General features: G+C 38.3%; 1 non-coding gene across 1 annotated transcript; it reads left to right on the top strand.

Moving 5' to 3' along the window:
• Nucleotides 1-8,357: 8,357 nt before the first annotated feature.
• Nucleotides 8,358-8,464, top strand: LOC128294695 (small nucleolar RNA R71). Its single transcript, XR_008285002.1, has one exon. It is a non-coding gene; the product is annotated as a small nucleolar RNA R71 (small nucleolar RNA).
• The last annotated feature ends 1,928 nt before the right edge of the window (nt 8,465-10,392 follow it).

The following is a 10,392-nucleotide window of genomic DNA, read 5'->3' as shown; positions in this document are numbered from 1 at the left end:
ATAATTAAGTTAAGTCTGTGTGCACCTTGTGTTCGAATCCGGCAACGGACTCGGGTACGGGGTGTTACATAAGTGCCTTTATCATATCAGTATATCAAATTGATGGTGTGGTCTCGACATATATAATCGAAGCAAGTTCTAGAATAACAAATCAATATTGACACTCATAAGCAACAATAAAAGTGAGCAAGAAAGGATATATACTCTAAAGGCTCAAGTTCTCACGAGAATTATGGCTTTTAATGTCAATCCTGTAAATTCAGAATTTCAAGATAATACCTCAATTCAGGGAAACAACCTAGCAATTTTAATTCTCAAAAGTCAACTTATCATGCTTGATTCTCTCATGTCTTAAAGTTACAATAATCAATGCACAATTACCTCTGATTTAATTCAAAACATATCAATAAAAGTTATAAATCAATCAGAATTCACTCTAATAATAATATGAGGAAATTATTTGAGATTGAAATGAAAATTCAGGGATTTTCTAATAAATATATAAATAACCTCCCCACAGTTAAGATGTACATTGTCCTTAACGTACGAAGATAGATAATAATAATATAAGCATAATAAAAGAGAGGGAGGAGCGAAACTGCCCTGAATTTAGATGTAATTCTTGGAATGGGGAAAGCCGATTTATAGACATTGGATAGGAAGTGAATGTGTAACTCGGCAGAGGTAAAGGTGGGGCAGGATACTCCGGTGGTGGTAGAGGTTGAATTCTACAATCACAGTGCCATACGAAGAGGTTATCGTGGTGGTAAGTGCCGTGGCGGCTATGGTGATGGTCAAGCAGGTCATGGCAGTCGTGGAGGATTGTTTGTATATTCTTGAGTAGCACCATTCGACTGAACTTTTTGAAACTATGATGTCATCAGTAATGTTTTAGGGAGTTATATCAATGGGGTTGGTATGGTTAGTCATAAAGAAACAGCTAGATAAAAAAATTCAAACTATACTAATAAAAGTCTTTTAAGAACATGAAAAAAAAATAAACATAAAAATAAAGTGAAAAATAAATGGACTCAAAAGTCCTTATCGGCAGCTGGATCGTGAGGTGGTGGAGCTGGAGGTGAAATGTGAAAATGCTGGCAAATTAGTTGCAGAGTCACTTCTATACTGTCGAATCGCTGAGCGGTGGTGTGGAACTGTTGAGTGCAGTATTGCTCGAAGAGAGTCAGGTGGTCAGAAAGGTCTATTAATGAAGCAGCTGCATGAACTGGTCTATGGCTCAGTAGTGGCTGAAAGGGTGGGTCCTCTTGAAAGGAAGAGATATCATCAGTAATATCCTCGGGGTCATCCTGATCGATGGCTCGTGCCAGTCAGTATTGAGGAGGATCAAACCCACGATGACGCTCAATCATCCTCATTTGAAGCATACTTGAGATGCCCTGTGAGGACATCTGATCGATGAGTGTGAGTGATAAGGACTGTGTCGATGTTTTCAAGAGCCCGAAGTGTCTAGCTAGACGAGTCACATAAGGGTCGATGCAGATAGCTCCCTACCACATGCTCCATAAGAAGTATACGTCATGGGTATTAACGACAACTGTGCTCTCTCATCGCCCTATTAAGGTGTGAGCTAAAAGGGCGTGAAGATATCATAATGCTGGAGAGAAGACTGATGCCTTGGAGCGGCTAGGGTTGTAGATGCCCGTAGTAGGGTTGAGGGCCGCCCAACATAAGGAAGGTGCGTAGTGAATATGATGGTGTAGATAAGGAAAATTGTTGGCCTCTATAAATTCCTTTGTATAGAGTCCTCAGGCAACTCTGAATTCCGTGACACTCAATTGACGAACTAGTCCACCAAGACAGAATTAGACTGTGCCTGGGTCACCGAATTCTGACATCATTGTCTGTAACTGAAATGTCGAACAAAGTTCCAAAGTGAACTTGAGGTATGTTGGCTCAATGATGTCGAAGAAATGGTCCCAAGAAGCAGTAGCGAGGAGGGCCCGAACAGAATCAGCCAAGTGGACCTACTCTAGTGCGGCCCAATTGATGCACCGGTCCACACTAAGAGGTTGTGCACATAGAATCTGAAACGACTCCTCCTGAGATCCTGGTGGGAATTGGAGAAAGGGATGGTGTATCTTGGTGGTTGCGTTGGAGGATGTCGCTCCTAGACCTTTTCGCTTTTTAGAAGCGGGGACTGCGGACTTTTTCCCGTGAGTATTTGTCATAGTGTCCTGTGAAAGTAAACACATAATTCAATTAGACAACTCAACATGATAGGCAAACTAGTACGAAACAAGCATCCAAGGTCAATATATATATATAAATGAGCCAGCAAAACATGAATTAAATCAAAAAAACAAATGACCCTAAAATATAAATGCAGAATATTGCAAACGTTTAAAACTAACTAAGGCATAAAATTATCAATAAGAACCAACAATATCAGTAAAGCAATAATAATGTATAGAATTAATAGGATAAAATAGGAATAAAGTAATAAGAGTAATAATACTAAAAATAATAATAGTAATAAAACAACTATAATAATGTAAAGCAATTAGAGGTGCAAAAGAGGAAACCGATAGTGGTGGTCGTGGTGGTTGCGACGGTATACGGTGGTTGAACAGTCGGCGTTACTAATTGAAGGTATGGGTGGTTGTGTGAGTGGAATGGGGGAAGGAGGAAGGAGAGGAGAGGTTTTGTGGGATGTGGGGGGTGAACAAGGAGGGAGAAGGGAGAAGGGGGAAGGGACAAGTGTGAGGAGAAAAGGAAAGTGGGGAAGGTTAGTAGCCAATGGCTCGTCGAAGAATGGTGGACGGAGTGGAAAGGATGAATAGAGAAAATGAGGGTGAGATAAGTGAATAGTAGAGTTTTAAATAGGAATGGGGGAAAATTAGGGTTAGGGATTTGATTTAAAAGGGGGACAAGATCGTGGAGGCCCTATTTTGAACCACACACCCGTGTCCCACGCCCATGTGTCACGTTCCCAACCCGTGTTTTTTGTGAAATTATAAGTCAGTATTGTCCATGGCCTGTGGCCATGCCCGTGTGCCCAGACAGTGTAGCACATACGGCCTCATCGCATGGCCGTATGCTCTTTTGTTCGCTTCTCCCACACCCGTGTGAGTTCCAACATGCCCGTACCTTAGTTTGTGCTTGTGGGTTGATGATTGAAGTCAATGTCGTGCACGACTTGTGGGTGCACCCGTGTGTTTATGCTGTGTGGTGCACATGGCAACATCACACGACCATGTGCTCCTTCATTCGCTTATCTTATGTCCATGTGTGTTCTAACACGCCCGTGTTCTGTAGTCAGGCTTGCCCATGGCCATAGTCACGCCCGTGTTTCTGGATCATCTAGTTTTCACGGCTGCATCGTACGGTCGTGTTGATTTATCGTATTTCGTGCCTCTGCTAATTTTTTTTAAGAAATTGAAGTGCAGTTTCACCACGGTCTAGGACACGCCCGTGTGTCATAGCCGTGTGGTACACACGGCCGTGGCTAGTTATCATAGCTTGTGTGTCATCCTGTTTTAGGAAAAATGTTTGTCCTGTTTTAGCACGGCCATGGACACACCCGTGTGTCAGGCTGTGTGTCAAAAATACCTGCACTTAAACTATGAAAAGTGAAAGAAAGAAAAATAAACTACTTTAGTGGGGTTAGTGCTCAGGTTGCCTCCCAAGGAGTGCTTATTTAAAGTTTAAGCTCAACTTTTACCTTGTAGACTTATTTAGGTAGGTTCATAGAGCCGTAGCTTATCTCCTTTATCTTTAAAGTCCTTACCGTTATAAAGGTTAAGACGATGTTTGTTTACCTTGAAAGTGCCGTGGGTTGGATGACTTACCTCTACTGTGCCATATGGAAAAATGGTTTGGACTACGAATGGACCTAACCATCGTGATTTTAGCTTCCTAGGTAATAATTTGAGCCTCGTGTTGTATAGCAGGACAAGATCTCCAGCTTCAAATTACTTGTGTTGCTTTAAACGAGCATTATGGCGGCGCTTTGTTGCTTCTTTGTATAATCTTGAATTCTCATATGCATTAGCTCGCCATTCATTTAGCTTGTTCAACTGCATCAATCTTTTCTCACCTGTAAGTTTGAGATCAAAGTTTAGAAACTTTATAGCCCAGAATGCCTTGTGTTCTAGTTCAAACAGTAAATGAAAACTTTTCCCATAAACAAGTCTGTAAGGGGATTTTCCTATAGGGGTCTTAAAAGTAGTTCTATAGGCCCATAAGGCATCATCTACTTTGATTGCCCAATCATTCCTATTAGACTCTACGGTCTTTTCTAGGATACAGTTAAGCTCTCATTTTGCTACTTCGACTTGACCACTAGTTTGAGGATGGTAAGGGGTAGCTATTCTGTGGTGAACTTCATATTTCTTAAGGGTTTTATCAAATTGAGCATTACAAAAATGAGTACCCCTATCACTGATAATTGCTCTAGGTGTTCCAACTCGAGAGAAAAGTTTCTTAAGGAATTTTACCACCACTCTAACATCATTAGTAGGTAAAGCTTGAGCTTCCACCCATTTGGATATATAATCAACATTTACTATGTATTTGTTCCCAAAGGAGCTAGAGAATGGACCCATAAAATCAATACCCCTTACATCAAATATTTCATATGCAAGTATATGCATTTGAGCCATTTCGTCGTGTTTAAAGATATTACCTGTTCGTTGGCATTTATCACAAAAGGTAACATGCCTGTTGGCGTCTTTGAATAGTGTGGGCCAATAAAAACCTGATTCAAACACTTTATGTGCGGTCCTAATCCCACTTTAATATCCTCCAGTCGGTCCGGAGTGGTAATGCTCCAAGATTTTACTTGCTTCTGACTTCGTAACTCATCTTCTAATGACTTGATCTACACATATACGGAAAAGAAAAGTATTTTCCCAAAAGTAATTTTTCACATCAGTAAAGAATCGCTTCTTTTGTTGGTGTGTCAACCCTTTTGGTGTAACGTTAGCAGCTAAATAATTCGCAATGTCTGCAAACGAAGGTTCCTCAGAGTTAGATAAAGTAAAGAGTTGTTCTTCAGGGAAAGAGTCATTTATCTCATGTTCATTAAGCTCCTTAAGATGTGGGTTTTCCAATCTAGAAAGATGATCTGCTACGAGATTTTTGGCTCCCTTTTTATCTTAAATTTCTAAATCGAATTCCTGCAGCAATAATGTCCATCTTATTAGTCGAGGTTTTGTATCTGATTTAGAGAGGAGATATCGAAGAGCTAAATGGTCAGTGTATACGACAACTTTAGATAATATTAAATATAGTCTAAATTTATCGAATGCAAAAACAACAACCAATAATTTTTTTTCAGTCGTCGTATAGTTTTTTTATGTGGCTGTCAATGTCTTGCTAGCATAATAGATTGGTTGAAAATATTTGTCTCTTCACTGTCTAAGAACTGCACCTATTGCAAAATTACTCGCATCACACATTAGTTCAAAGGGTAAATTCCAATCAGGTGCAACTACAATCGGAGCATTAATTAATTTATCTTTCAGAGTGTTAAATGCTTTTAGACATTCCTGATTGAAATCGAAAGGCACATCTTTTTCTAGTAAATTCGTTAAAGGCTTAGCTATTTTATAAAAATCTTTAATAAATATTCTATAAAATCCCACATGTCCTAAAAAACTTCGAATAGCCTTAACTAAACTAGGGGGCAATTTCTCAATAGTTTCAATTTTTGCTTTATCAACCTCGATCCCTTTACTAGAAATCTTGTGGCCTAACACAGTCCCTTCACGAACCATGAAATGACATTTTTCCCAATTTAGTATAAGGTTTGTTTTCTCACATCTCATTAGAACTCGTTTTAAATTTTTAAGGCAAAGATGGAAAGAGTTACTGAATATCGAAAAGTCATCCATAAATACCTCCATAATAGTCATCCATAAATACCTCCATAGTGTCTTCTACGAGTTCATAAAAAATGACCAACATATATCGCTAAAAAGTAGCAGGAGCATTATATAATCCAAAAGGCATTCATGTATAAGCAAACGCACCATATAGATATATGAATGTCATTTTCTCTTGGTCCTCAAGAGCTATTGGGATTTGGAAGTAACTAGAGAGTCCATCTAGGAAGCAATAATACATATGCCTAGATAATCTTTCCAACATCTGATCAATGAAGGGTAAGGGAAAGTGATCTTTTCTCGTGGCATCATTCAACTTCCTATAATCAATGCAAACTCTTCATCCCGTGACTGTGCTTGTTGGGATCAACTCATTCTTCTCGTTAGCCACAACAGTCATGCCTCATTTCTTAGGGACAACCTGTACAGGACTCACCCAAGAACTGTCAGAAATAGGAAAAATAACTCTAGCATCTAGAATTTTAATTACCTCAGCTTTTATGACTTCCTTCATGTTAGGATCCAGTCATCTTTGAGCTTGCACACAAGGTTTATATTCATCTTCCATTAAAATTTTATGTGTACAAAAAGAATGACCGATCCCTTTTATGTCAAAAATCTTCCAAGCTATGGCCCTTTTATACTCCTTCAATACTTGAGGTAATTCATCCTTTTCGGTTGGCTATAAATCTGAAGCAATGATCACTGGTAATGTGGAGTTATTTTCAAGAAATGCATATTCTAGGTGATTTGGTAGTTGCTTCAATTCCAATTTAGGAGGTCCTTCAACAGAGGGTTTTAATTTTAATTTATTGTTTACCTCAATAGCCTCATAACTCTTCTGTCTTAGTGAAGGCTCATTAGAATTTAGTTCAGTTTTTGTCTTACCTATGGCAGAATCATCGTCATTTACCTCTTCTCCTTGGGCAAGACACAGTTTCAACGTGTCCTTATGTATGATTTCCTGTAAAGAATCTTGAGTAGCATGATCAATAGAATCAATAAAATAATAGGAGTCATTTTATTCTCTAGAAAATGTCATGGCATCATAAATTTTAAAAATAATCTCTTCTTCACCTACCCTAAGCACAAGTTTATCGTCACCCACATCAATAACAGCCCTAGCACTGGCTAAAAATGGGCGACCTAAAATTAAAGGCACCTCAACATCCTCATCCATGTCAAGCATAAAAAAATCAACAGGGAATATGAATTTATCTACTTTTACAAGTACATCTTCAATAATTCCTCTAGGATATTTAACAGATCTATCAGCTAGTTGAATACTCATTCTAATAGGTTTTGGCTCCCCAAGACCAAGTTGCTTGAACATTTTGTAAGGCATCAAATTAATGCTAGCACCTAAATCAGCTAGTACCTTCTCAACATTTAAACTACCAATTAAGCAGGGAATAGTAAAACTTCTTAGATCTTTCAGTTTGGTTGGCAGTTTATTTTGGAGTATGGCCGAGCATTCTTCGTTGAGTTCTACTAAAAACAACTCTTCAAACTTCCCCTTATTTGTTAGAAGCTCCTTCAAAAATTTTACATATGTAAGCATTTGCGAGATAGCTTCAACAAAAGGTAAGTAATTTACCGAATTGTGCATCCATGCGGTCTTTCTTCAACTTTGTTAGATACGAGATTGGTGGTTTATATTCCCTCAGCACCGATTTTCATTGTTTTCGAGTTTTACCTCTTCCTCTTCTTTTTTGTCAGCTTCTTGTGGCAGCTTCTTTTCAGATTCAGCTAACACTTTTCCACTCCTTAGTGTAACTGCTTTCACATGCTCTTTTAGATTGGGTTCGGTGTTACTAGGTAGAGTCTCTGGTGGTCTCTCTGAAATCATCTTAGCTAGCTGTCCTATTTTATTCTCAAGCCCTTGAATTGATGCTTGCTAATTTTTAAGTGTAGTTTCAGTATTCTGAAAATGGGTTTCCGCTACTGAAATAAACTTTGTCATCATCTCCTCAAGGTTCGGCTTTTTCTCTTGCTGGTAAGGTTGTTGTTGGAAGTCTGGAGGGGGTTGTGATATCTAATTCCCTTAGCCTCCCCAAGAGAAATTTAGGTGCTTCCTTCAACCTTCATTATAAGTGTTACTATAAGGATTATTTTGAGGTCGGGATTATTACCTATATAATTCATTTGCTCGTTCTCCATGTTGGGGCCGTAGGGTGGGTATTCTGAATTGCTCATTCCACCTCCACTTACATCGCACTGCATTATTGGATGTACTTGCGTAGAACCAAATAAACCATCAATCTTTTTATTCAAGAGTTTTACCTAATTTGAAAGCATAGTAACCGAGCCGACGTTAAAAATGCTGGCCGTTTTTGTCGAATTTGTCCTCATGACTTGCCACTGATAATTGTTTAGTGACATCTCTTCTGTGAACTCATAAGCCTCTTTGGGTGTCTTATTATTGATGTTCCGTCGGCAGCTGCGTCGATCATTTTTCTAGTTGAGGGATTCAAACCGTTATGGAAAGTTTGAACCTGTAGCCAAAGAGGTAACCCATGGTGAGGGCACCTTCACAATAAATCTTTGTATCTCTCCCATGCATCATAAAGTCTTTCTAAATCCATCTGCTCAAGAGAAGAGATATCATTCCTTAACTTTGCCGTTTTAGCCGGCGAAAAATATTTAAGCAAAAAATTTTCAGTTATTTGTTCCCAAGTAGTGATTGACCCTCGTGGTAACGAGTTCAACCACTGTTTAGCCTTATTTTGTAATGAAAAGGGAAATAATCGAAGGCGAATGGCATCGTTAGAAACACCATTGATCTTAAAGGTGTCGCAGAATTCTAGAAAATTTGCTAAATGAGTGTTTAGATCCTCGTCCTGCAAACCATCAAACTGAACAAACTATTGTATCATTTGAATCGTGTTAGGTTTCGATTCAAAATTATTTGTAGCAGCAGCAGGTCTAACTATACTCGATTCAGTTCCTGTTAATTTGGGCTTAGCATAGTCGTACATAGTACGAGGAGCAAGATCATAATTCACTGGATTTGCAAGAACCACAGGAGGCAGCAGATTATTTTGATTTTTAGCCATCTCCTCGGTATTAGTGGTGTTGTCCTCGTGCTCTTCCTTTGTATACCGTACACTTCGCCTTATTTCTCTATGATTTCTACAAGCTATGCTTCCAATTTTGCTGCCAAAAAGTAGAGGTCCAGACTGGTTTCTTCTAGTCATAAACTATAAAAACCTGCCAGAAGTAAATAAAAGAAAAATTAGTAATTAAAATAAAAACAAAATTAAATTGTAATAAAAATAAAAATGGCTAAAGTAATAAAAATTAAGTGTTCCTAATATCTTAGTCCCCGACAACAGTGCCAAAAACTTGATGATCGCTAAACTAACTAAAAATTTGACTAAGGCAAGTGCACATATCGAACAGTAGTATAGTTATGGTGAGACCGAAAATACCCTATCCACAAGGACTAAAAGTACTAGTAATTACTATCTTTTTATTATCTAGCCTAAGAATTAAAGGATGTTTTAAAGGATGTTTTAAACTAAGACTAATTATCTAATTGGCTAAGATTACGACAGAGATGATTGGAAAATACTGTTGGAAAACCGATGGAGAAGACAATACCCAAGGAAGAATCCACCTAGACTTCACTTATTACCTCAGAATTAGACGATTTATTCACTTGACTTAATCCTTAGAAATCCCTGATTTATGTTAATTTCTCTCTTGAGACTAAAAACAACTGACTTTAGGTTGATTAATTGAAATCTCTTTCTAATTAAAACCCCTATTGTCACATTAATTCGATCTATGGACTCCCTTATTAGATTTGACTCTAATCCGACAGATTTATGTCATCCTATCTCTAGAATTGCATGCAACTCCACTTAATTATGGAAGATCTACTCTTAAACAGGGACTTTTGCTCCACTGAATAAGCACATCAGACTTGAATTAATGTCTTGAAATATTAAAGCAAGAACTAAGAACACATAATTAAGAATTAGAACAAGTATTTATCATATAATTCAAATAGTAATAAGATCTGTCTTAGGTTTCATCTCCCTCAAGTAGTTAGGGAGTTTAGTTCATAATGAGGGGGAAAACATCTCAAAATTAGGAAAATAAAAAAACATAAGAAACTAAAAAACTTCGGTAGAAATTGAATGGAGATCTTCGGTCTTGACATAATCCTGCTTCCGAGTTGATTCCAATGGTTGTCCTCGAGTATTTTCTACCTTCTACTCTCCGTGTACTCTTTGATCCTCTTCTAGAGTGTTTTTATAGGCTTTAGAATGCCCAAAATAGCCCAAAATTAGCCTTGTTCGAGTAGAATTAAACTTGGGCTCGACAAGGACATGATCGAGTGCCACGCCTGTGTGAAAGTGCTTAGGCCGTGTGCAATTCTGATGTGGTTTAATGTCGACAAGGTCATTACACACGGGCGTGTGTCCAGACCGTGTGTCACACATGGGCGTGTGGATTACCCGTGTGGGAGTGCCTAGGCCATGTGAAACACTGATTTTAGCCTATTTTGTCTGTTTTTGGCCCATTTCTTGCTCTTTTC

This window comes from Gossypium arboreum, chromosome 6 (assembly GCF_025698485.1).
Source record: "Gossypium arboreum isolate Shixiya-1 chromosome 6, ASM2569848v2, whole genome shotgun sequence".
Taxonomy (NCBI): Eukaryota; Viridiplantae; Streptophyta; class Magnoliopsida; order Malvales; family Malvaceae; genus Gossypium; species Gossypium arboreum.
Note: the sequence above shows the minus strand (reverse complement) of the source record. Positions and strands in the feature narration are given on the sequence as shown.